Source organism: Amblyomma maculatum, chromosome 1, assembly GCF_055883805.1.
Source record: "Amblyomma maculatum isolate TAMU_Amacu chromosome 1, ASM5588380v1, whole genome shotgun sequence".
Taxonomy (NCBI): domain Eukaryota; kingdom Metazoa; phylum Arthropoda; class Arachnida; order Ixodida; family Ixodidae; genus Amblyomma; species Amblyomma maculatum.
The window spans coordinates 312862829-312874379 of record NC_139344.1 but is presented as its reverse complement, the minus strand read 5'-3'; the positions used below and the strand labels follow the sequence as shown (position 1 = coordinate 312874379).

General features: G+C 44.4%; 1 pseudogene; it reads right to left on the bottom strand.

Moving 5' to 3' along the window:
* Nucleotides 1-682: 682 nt before the first annotated feature.
* Nucleotides 683-1878, bottom strand: LOC146207128 (uncharacterized; annotated as a pseudogene).
* Nucleotides 1879-11551: the final 9673 nt, after the last annotated feature.

Genomic DNA, 11551 nt, shown 5'->3' with positions numbered 1-11551 from the left:
ACTGCTGCTTTGCTTGGCTGCATCTGTTCTTTGTTACAATGCATAAGAACTGGACCATTGCTATACTGTCCTTCTACAGAAACTTTTTTTTATCAATCAATTAATCAATCGCCTTTTATTTTCTCTATATTAGAGAAGGAGACAGGACTAAAAGCTCGGAAGCTTGACAGAGGTCCTGCCCCCTTTTTTTCTTGGTTTCTTGGTTTTTTCTCGTGCTGTCTTGGTTTGAACAACCACACAGTCTGTGACGACATTGGCCAGCATAGACCAGGTGAAGCAAGGCGGAGCTACATTATACTAGCCAATTTTTATAGCAATTATTGTGGCTCTTAAGGAAGTCTGCTTTAGTGTTGTAATGAAATTAAGCGAAGTATCAGTACCAAAACTGACATTTGATATTGGTCACTGTATTGCAGCTCAATCTGAATAATATGATTTATCTGTTGTAGTCAAATATCCGATGATCCGTGTGTTTTTACACACATTAAAATGGGCAACCAATTATCCCGTGTTTGCAAAAAAATTAAAGAAGTGCAGTACAGATCTAACCAAAGGCAAAGGCTAATAAAACATTTATTTGCATGGCAGTGTGGTCTCATTCCATACAACGAATCGCTTCACATTAAACTGCGCAGTGCTTATATGCAAACAAGAGCCACCTTTCTAACACATAGTCACACAGTTACTCAAGCTGGCTCTTAACTATAGGTGTTTGGAAGTTGACAAGTGCACTACACACAATGAGAATTTTGTCAATGGTTGCTTGATCATCTCCAGCTCTCTTCACAAAGCTTACTGGAAGTACTATTTGGAATACCCTGAAGTCTTTCAGGGGCTGTATGGCCCGTCTCACGTGTATTCGTACATTGGAAAGCTTTCTCGATGCAGTCAGTTCAGCCCCTGGTGGTTGTGTCCTTCGCTTAGTCAGGGAAGGCATCAGAATTGCGGCACCATGTGCAGCAAACATTTCTTCACAGTAGAAAAGCCTGTCTATCAAAAACAAGTCTCCTTCTTCGACCTTGTTAAGAAGTCCACTTTTCAAGGTCAACTCTTTGTCAGAAACCCTACCTACCCATGCTTTGAAAACAAAAGATACGGTTTCTGAAGGTGTGATAGAGGCAAGCACTTTCAGTGTTGTGCTGCTTATAGTTTGAATAAGTCTTGCTTCGGGCATCCATACAAGTGGGCCCCTGAATAAACAACTCTGTACAATCAATTATCTCTCTCAGGTGATCAAATTATTTCTCGGATAACGCTTTAGGCCGGTGTGATTCAAGCGCACGTCGAGATGGCCAAATGATAAATGTCTGCATGTTTGCGGCCAGCACGTCGGTCCATGAGTGAAAAATGACACGCTGCCGAGAGGTGCCAAATCAAGATGCTAGGCCGAGCCGTAGACGCATCAGCACAAGAATAAGCTGCTATTCGGCATCAAGTGAAGTTCTGTGGGTTGGTGTCCAGATGTACAGAACCATCTGAAGCAGTACTTTAAATATCTGTATTGAAACCAGGCTTGTATGAAATGTAACACTCTTGTCTGACTGCATGACTATACCTCTTGTCATATTTGAAAGGTTTCGTTGTCTGTGGCTTTCCAGTTTAATTTTTTTTTTATTGCCTGCTGCAACTTCTAGCTCTAAAGAAGCTACCCGGTTCTTAAAAGGGATCTGGTTTCCTCGACGAGATCTGCAATGTTTTGCATGGAGTCTCAGTTTCGGTGTCGCGCGTTCTGTGTCCTCATCCATGACGGCACCCATGGGGAGGCCAGGATGAGTTGCTGCAGGCACTGGATTCAAATCTTGTTTCTTTTAAGCCCGTTCATATCTTGCCAGCTTCTGCTGAACATTAACCTGCACCAGGTACGGAAACACTTTCTGAATGTAGTCAAAATGGTTCTGGTCAGACAAAGACTTGCCTGAAAAAGAAAAAAAAAAGGGGGGGGGGGGGGGGGCAATTAGATAATGAAACATACCTAAGCATAATGTGCACTCGGAACACAAAAATGCGGACAAGGCGCGGTAGTACAGTCTGAGTGATAGTCCATACACATCGGTACTTGTTTTAAAAAACACACTGCGCACAACGTAGGCACCGCTCGAGATTCCTTTGGGCTACAGCTGAAACACCTGCAGCAGGTATGTCGCAGCATTCGTAATCCTTCACAAAGTGCCGAGCTCTTTGGCATGAAAGCGAAATTGCAAAAAAAAAAAAATGCCCACGATTACATTGCTTCCTAATGCGAAATTTGAGCGCAGCTCATCAGCTGTTTCACCTTTTCGATAGATTGAAGCAAACGTTTTCGAGCAAGACACGTATGTACAATTACAGGCAACTTTTTTTTATTTTTCACATGTATTCCTTCAAGAAACACTCCACTAACAGTCCTTGGCTGTCATGAAAGAAGCTTTGTGGTCGGAGAAATCGGCGCGTGGGCCCGTAGGAACGTTGCGCGACGAAGAGATAGCAACGACTGATTGATGCCGCTGAGGCAACCTCGCCGTCACGCAGGAAGAGAGGGGACCCCCTCCTCCTCTTTCTGCATGGCGGCGACGGTTCTACGCAGTCACCTAGTCTTGACTCGCTAGCGGCGGCAGCGGCATCAGTCAGCATCAGTCAGTCGCTGCTGGCGCTGCCTCCGGCGACCCCCCCCCTCCCCCCTCCCTCCCTTTCCTCTTGTTCTCCGGTTGCTGCGCGCACTCCTTCCCCCATCGTTCGCCGCTGAGTGTACCCCCCCCCCTCCCCTCTTCCTGCGAGGCTCCGGTTGCCGAAGCGCCGGTATATTCTAGGCACTAAAGCGCCGGCTCGAACTGGGGGGGATGAAAGGGATTACGAGGCCGACGCCTGCAACGCCGTCGCGGAACCCAGGAACGGGCGCAAAAGAGCTGCGCTCTAAAAGCTTCGCGCGGCATTAGCACGGAAGTGATTCATGATACGCTGCTTTCAATTAACTGGCGAGTGCTGCACGTTTTTGCAGGCGTTCGCGTGCAGGCACAACCTAATCAAGCGCTCATGCAGATTTCATTTCGGCTGCATTGCCGTGGCTGTTGCATATGCGCAGCGAAAAGTCACTCGAACGCCGCACACACTTGACTGTCTCGCTCAAGCAGCGAAAATTTTAGTATTACGTTTTACGACATCGTAGGTCCAAACAGATACTTGCCTTGAACGAAGTGTGCCGAACAAATCTGCGAGCTTTTTGTAGGCAGCCATTTGTCTCGTTCTAACCGCAGTTATCCACGCCTTTCTAAGTTCGTCTTCGACAGGGAACCTGTATGTTCGTATTTCTGAAAGAAGATTTGTTCCGGACCGTAGAGTACAGCAGGGCACAGCACAGCAGCTTCCACGTCGAGTCCGTTTAAAGGGAGATAATTTGCTGACAGAAAACATCGCGCAGCGAAGGGCAAACAGCACGCACAGAAGCACCCAAAACACGGAGAGACCGACAGACCGGAAGTTTTCTGGAGGAGCATCCGGTGTTAGGCACGCTGGCGCACTCTGGCGGCATGGGGCCGTCAAAACCGCCTTTATATTAAGATATATATATATATATATATATATATATATATATATATATATATATATATATATATAATATTCTCACGTGATGCATTTCCAACAGCAGTTGCTTGATATTTCAAAACAATGAAATAATGAGAAATGCGAAAATAGTGAGCCATTTTTAACTGAGTATCACTTTCTTTCATGCCCCAGTTCTGTGTCATTTCCCTTCAAGAATACTGTTTCAGTCTCTTTTCCGCTAGGTGCACTGTACGCACGTATGCTGTTTTTCTCGGAGCTCAAGACCCGATTAGCGATCGCTTCCAAACACCTGCAAATAGTTGTAAAGTGACCTGGCGGTGCTTTAGAAATCGATGCGAGGATAGCGGGAGTCTGAAAAAAATGAGACGTGGTTTGACTCCGCAACCAACACAGTACTGTGCGAACGCATCGAAATCTTGACTGTGCATCCACATCTATAATTTTCCGACCTTATAATGGGGGTGGGCCACCGAAATTTCGAGTGTGGGCCAAATCAGTTAAAAAGGCCGAGCGCCATTTTGCCATCAAAATGCTGGAGATTAAACACTGTGTCAAAGGCAGCTTGGTGTCTGCTCTCCTATATATTTACGGTGCCGAAACCCAGGGGAGCAGTGCTCCAATATGCAGATGGCATCCAAGTCCTCGCCCTGTCTGTGGTGTGCCAGCTGTTCTACCTTGGATATATCAAGCCCTACACGGGAGGTCACTAAGAAAACAGAACAAGCCGGAACCTTACGAAAAGGGCCTCAACCCAGAGTTCCTGCAGAAAATGAATGAACTAATCAGTGTTTATTTATTTATTTATTTATTTTCAATACTCTCAAGGCCCGCAGGCATTACAGAGAGGAGGGGCATACAAAATCAGCCGTAGTCTTCTTATAATGTTCGACATCGGTGATGACAATGATGAGGACAGGGAGGTGGTTCCAGTCATTCGCAGTTCGAGGAATAAATGAATTCAAACAAAGTGCGGTTCGGCAGTACGGTATCCCTACCTTGAGGCTGTGATCAATGCGCGAGGGTATATAAGAAGGAGGAAGAATTAACTGATCTTTGAGAATAGGATTAGTATAATAAATTCGGTGCAAAAGACATAAGCGAAAATATTTACGACACAGAGAAATCACAGGAAGATCAAGGGTTGATTTTATTGCAGATACGCTTGCAGTTCGTGAAAAATTAAAAACAATAAAGCGGGCGGCACGGTTCTGAACGGACTCTAAACTGTTAATTAAAGTTACTTGATTAGGATCCCAAATAGAGAATGCATATTCTAGTTTGGGTCTTATTAACGTCCTGTGCAAATGAAGCTTAACGGAAGAAGCCTAGTGTACGGTTAGCCTGGTTAGATATATAGTTGACGTGCACATTCAAAGAGAGATTATGTGGTATGTGAACGCCGAGATATTTGTATGATAAAACAGGTGATAACGGAGTGGAATTAAAAAGATGGCGAGTGGTATTATCATGAGTTTGGTTAGAAACACGCATGTATTTGCATTTAGTAGTGTTAAGCTTCATAAGCCAGTCGCTGCACCATGAAGAAATTGTATCCAAGTCTGACTGCAAACATGCTTCATCAAGTGGATTAGTAATGATACGGTAAAGAACACAGTCATCCGCAAAAATTTTAATGTGGGAAGAAACTTTGTTAGGAAGATCGTTAATATAAATGAGAAACAAGAGAGGACCTAACACAGAACCTTGAGGTACTCCAGAAGTTACAGAAATTAGAGGCGAGTCATAACCATTGACTGTTACATATTGGCTTCGCTTAGAAAGAAAACATTTAATCCAGTCCAATACCTGATTGTCAATATTCAGAGCACTGAGCTTAATTAGTAGCAAGTCATGCGAAACAGAGTCAAAAGCCTTAGCAAAATCCAAAAAAATACAGTCCACAACAAAGTTAGCATCCAGAGCTCGAAAAAGATCATTAGTGAAAGAAAGGAGTTGCGTTTCGCACGAGAAAAGTCTTCGGAAGCCATGTTGGTACGAACTAAAAAAGTTGTTAGATTCGAGGAAAGAAACAAGGTGAGCCGCTGGTTAGTGAAATGGGCCTATAGTTTAGTGCTGAAACAGTGTTAGCTGATTTATGTAAAGGAACCACCCTCTAATCATTGGGAACAACTCTGCAATGACTGCGTAAACATATCACAAAGAATCAAAGACGAGCATGTAGCAGTACTTTTTAAAAACTTTGATGTTATTGCATCCACACCAGAGGAAGCTGAAACCTTCTGTCTTTCAATTAACCATGATACACCAACAGAATCAATGGTTATCGGATCCATAGGTAAAACGTCAGATGTACAAAGATCGGGTAAACAGTTCAGAGATGTAAACGAGAAACATGAAGCAAAATATTCGTTCAACTCTTTGCAGCATTCACTCTCGGGTACTGGTGTGTCGTTATCATCGGAAAGATCTACTATATTCGACTTATTCCCGCTGACCACATTCCAAAATTTCTTGGGATTTTCTTTCAGAAGAGATGGGAGGGTGTGCTGGTAAAATTGCTTTTTTGTTTCAGATGCAACTTTCTTGTATTCAGTATTAGCGGCAGCGTAGACGTGCCAACGTTCAGCCGTTTGTGCTGCCTTGGCCCGCCGAAATAACCTTTTCTTCTTGTTCAGTAGGCGTCGCAAGCACGCATTAAACAATGGGGTATGGGAGTGGGATGTAATGCGTTTCTGAGGGACATATTTATTGATTAAAAATTTCTCTTTTTCTTTGTACAAATCCCAGTTGTCTTCAACACTACGGGTGTGAAAATTTGGAATCTAGTCAGCGACGAAATTCATTAGTTCAAGATTTATAGAGTCAAAGTCTGCGTTTTTGTAGTAAGAAATAACTTTTCGCCTTTTCATAGTTGAAACAGAAGTTCGCAGTTCGAAAAACATTAGGCGATGATCACTTAGACCAGGCATGCATCTTAAGCAGGAAACCAGCTCAGGTGTGGTAGTGAGGATGAGGTCAAGGGTGTGAGAAAATTGATGTGTAGATCGCGTAGGCTGGAGAACAAGCTGTTTAAAGTTAAAATCCAGGCAAATGTTTATGAAGAGAGAGCACTCAGATGAACCATCTGATGTAGGCAGAGAGTCATGCCAATTAATTGCTGGATAATTAAAATAGCCAAGAAGAAAGAGTGGAATTGAAGGAAACTGCACACGTAACTCGCGTTTAATACGTCATGTAGATCAGAACAAAATGTCATGGACGAAGTGGGTGGGCGATAACACACGCAAAAAATAGAATCACGATATCCGAGGTGACACGTACACACACAATTTCTAACAGTGAAGCAATATCTAAAAGATAAGATCTCAGACCATCACGCACAGCAATAAGTACCCCTCCACTAGTACACAAGTTGCGGTCACAGCGAAAAAAATTGAAAACACTTTCACGTTCGAAGATTTCATCATCCGCAATATCACTCGAAAGCCAAGTTTCGGTTAAGATAACAATGTCGATTGAACACGTGTCTATAACTGAAGACAGATCGTCACGTTTGTTACGGACACTACGTACATTCAAAAAAAGAAGGGAAACTGGCTTTGCGACCGGGCGTGTAAATAGCTATTGCGATGAGCTAGGAACGTATGAAACACTCATGGTATTGTCCATGAACATCGAAACAGAAGATTGGCCTCTGTTAGCGCTAGAACGACTGTCGGCAAGATCTACTTCACAAACACGATCGGTTGATGAACAATAGACATAGCATTTTTTGTCTATGTACAATCGGTTTGCTCGCAATAAATACTTCTGTCCTGAAGCCTTCCCGAATTCGGCCAGCTTCTTGCGGGACTGGCGTGTGGCGCGAGAAAAGTCTTCACTAATTGATATCTTAGAACTTTGAATTTAGAGCACTGCGATAAAATCTTGTCTCTTAATTTGGGGGAACCGAATTTCACAACGATAGGTCGACATCCCTCCGATATATACGAGCCCAGTCTGTGAGCACGATGGATGCACTCATCAGGAAAAGATAAGGCTAATGTCTCAGGAAGAATTTTCCGAATGTGTTCTTCGGACTCGGCCCAGGTTTCTGAGTCCTTGTCCGGGACACCGTAAAAAATAAGATTGCCTCGACGGGATCGGTCCTCAAGATCGTCTAACCGTGAGTTTATTGCAGCAGACTCAGCATGAACAGCATCGGATATAGCATCACTGAGTCCGTGGGAGCATTCGCCTTCCAACGTCTGTACGTGGGATGGGCATCGAGACTGTTAGTCTTCCCGGAAACGCGAATCAGCTGAGTGAACCTTTTCTGTCGAAGTAGCACGTCACCTGGAAGCAAAGCGAGTGATGTCACAGCCGATAGTAGGAGAGGTGGTGCTCTGGCCCCGCCCAACCAACCCGGTACCCCTGCACATCGTGCAATATTGACGAGGGCCCCATTGCTAAGATGACGCTCGAGCCAATCATCGGTGATATCTTGAATAGTTACAACCATTAAGTAGACCACAACGCAAAACTAAAGCAAATGCTAGATAAGCGCTATCAGCTTCCGCCGGGAAAAGCAAGATGGGGTTCCTCTTAAATCAATCCCCTTCTCAGTGGGCAAAATTACTATTGGGATCCCGATCGTTTTTTTGCTTTCGGTGACTCACCAACTTGAAGGACCGTTGTCGACGTCAGCCATATCGGCGGAAGCTGATAGCGCATTCAATCACTGCTCAGATCAGTTCCGATTCATAGCCGGTTCACCATGCAAGGGGCTCTTCAGCTGGATGTCTCAACGGAAGAGCAGGTTGACAAGCTCCTGCAGTGCTCTCATATTGGCGACATCAAAGTTGTGCGGTTCCCCCATTCCTACATGCAGAACACCTGTGTTATTAAGGGTGTACCAAAGTGTTATTCAGAAAGCGACCTACTTGATTACTTGAAACCACAAGGTGTTCTGCACGTGAGGCGACTCATATGTGTCGTGTGAAGCCTCAAGAAAAGGAATGGACCGCGAGACCTACCAACTATGTCGTGCTGACATTCGCTCCTAACTCAGAGCACTTCGAAAAAAAATTGGCCTGGGATTCAGAGAACACGCAGTCGTCGATTTCACTGAAGCTCCTCCACGGTGTTTTAGATGTTTGGGCATTTTTATTTTATTTTATTTTATTTTATTTTATTTTATTTTATTTTATTGGTACCCTCAAGGTAAAACATTACAGAGGGGAGTGGGGATTACAAAAAGACCTTTGGCACATATAAAAACGTACAGCATGTAATGAAATAGTGAGAAAAACAAACAAACAAATAAGCAGATCATGGTCATACATAAACATCAGTACATTATAGCATATACGTAAAACACTTTTGTGCTAGGCATCATTGCGCAACATTGGACACAGATAACTGGAACAATGGTAATCGTTCAATTGTGGCCACTGACGAAGGAAGGTGGTTCCAGTCCACAGATGTGCGAGGTATAAACGAGTCAGAAAATGCTTTGGTGTTACATGAAATTAGGCCGACTTTGTGTGCATGATCAAGGCGTGAAGATATGTATGTCTGTGGTACGAGCAATTCATCATGTAGTATGTCGTGATAAAATATTTTGTGAAAGAGGTACAGTCGCGCAAGTCTGCGGCGCGTTGCTAGAAGTGGTAAACCTAGGTTTGATTCCATGGCGGTCACGCTAGCGGTGCGATCAAAGTTCGATAAAATGAAACGTGCTGATTTGTTTTGAACTGATTCTATCTGATTTGTAAGAACTTCAACGCCTGGGTCTCATATAGCCGATGCATATTCTACTTGCGAACGAATTATGGTTTTGTAAAGCACTAGCTTTGTGTTAGTAGGGGCTGAATGGAAGTTACGCTTGAGATACCCGAGCATGCGATTAGCTTTGTTGACGATGTATTCTGTGTGCGTTTTCCAAGAAAGGGTGGAAGTGATGTGAATGCCGAGGTACTTGTATGACAGGACAGATTCTAATTGGTTACCGCCTAGATGGTACGGAGATAAGTTAGTGGGTGAACGGGACACGCGCATGAATTTACATTTTTTTACGTTTAATGTCATATGCCATTTACTGCACCATAGGTTAATATTGTCAATGTCAGCCTGTAAAGCGCGTGTGTCAGTATCAGATGTGTGGACAAAGTTTGCACAAAGGATCGATGCTGTAAGCGGTGCTGTGGTGACCCCGATTTTAAAGCCTGCAAGGCAGATTTCGCTTATGCCAACTGCGGTTATGATCATTCAGCGAGTTTCAGTGGCTTCCCCTTCCGTGTGAGCGCTCTACACCGTCGAATATCTTTCATTGCTGGTCCCAAAACCCAACCGACTGAGACGCCTGTGCCAGGCATTGGAGGCGGATGTTGTCGCGTCAACCAGCAGTGTTCCTAAGAGAACCCAGCAAGGTGCCAAGGTCCACTGAGTCAGTTATTTGACCTCCAGTAAAAAGTGGCCAGGTTTCTGGGCGACCAGATCATAGCCAGACTAGAAGGCAGGCAGGACTTTCCTATGCCTCACAAGTGACAAGAAAACCAGCTACCGAGGACAAGAGTGTGTCCTCGTCGGCATCATTTGTAGACGTTGTGAGTGAGTGCGTTGCACAAAATCAGGAGCTCAAAAATCAAGGTGTGCCCGACCTTCTCCACGTTTTGTTTGAAACCCTGCGTTCACATGTCCCAGCGATGCCGCCTGGTAAACTGAAGACCTTCCCACAGCATGTGCTTTTATTGTCCGTGATTACCGCTCTATCAGTGAACTTCCTTTCGACCTAATATGGCTGGTGTTCAACCTCGTGGCTCTAAAATCTACCGAAGAGTGCCGTTTATATCGCAATGAAACTGCGCTTGGATTTTAAGCCGGTCAGATGAACTGAAACTATTCTTAAAAGAGACTTGTGTTTCAGTACTGGCCCTGTCCGAAGCAGGCCCACCAAGCAGGAGATATTTGACTGGATATATGTCTGATATTTGACTGGATATATATAAAAACCGCATCATAAAGTCATCATCATCCTGACTATATCTACTGCAGGGCGAAGGCCTCTACCATATTCCTCCAATTAACCCGGTCCTGTGCTAGCTGTATCCACTTGACCCCTGTGAACTTAACATCATCCTGCCACCTAACTTTCTTCCGCTTCCTGCTACGTTTTCCTTTCCTTGGAATCCAGTTTGTTACCCTAAGCGACGGTCGGTTATCCTCTCTTCGCACTACATCTCCTGACCATGCCCATTTCTTCTTCTTGATTTTCACTAGAATGTCAGTAACCTGGGTTATTTATCTGACCCACTTTGCACATTTCCTACCTCTTAATGTTACCCCTAACATTTTTTTTTTTGTTCCATAGCCTTCTGCGCTGTGCTCAACTTAAGTAGAACCCTCTTCGTTAGCCTCCGCATTTCAGCCTCATAGGTGAGTTCAGGTAAGGTGCAACTATTGTGCACTTTCCTCTTGAGCGATGCCGGTATACTGCTAGTCATAATCTGCGAGTGCTTGTCAAATGCGCTGTATCCCAATCTTATTATTCTTGACATTTCCCTTTCATGGTCCGGATCTGTGGTTACGAGCTTTACGTACGAAGAGAAATTTCACATGTTTCTTTAAACGCTACCGATTTTTGCACGGTTGACGTTGAGATAGCGGCTGTGAGAGCACATCTCGGCTTTCGAACTCTTTCTATTGCGTACGTGTACGTGTCCTCGCGGTAAAAAGTAGCAATTGATTTGTTTCTGCAACAGCTCTGCGACCGCTGCCCAACTTCTCGAATCATCGGCGCTAATTTCAACGCCCATCAGTAACACGGAATCCCGTGGACGTATACCCGTAGACGTTATTGAGATTCGCACAAATAAACAGCGCTTTTCAGACAAAGAAAACACACGAGTGGACAGCACATGCGGTAACTTTCAACCTTCGAAGTTAGCGCACATGCTGTCCACACTTGTGTTCTCCTTTTCTGAAAAGCGCTGCTTATCCGTGAAGATGAACCAACTCGCCCGAACATCAACCCTGATCACGTTATTGGCAGTTTGGACCTGTGAGTTGC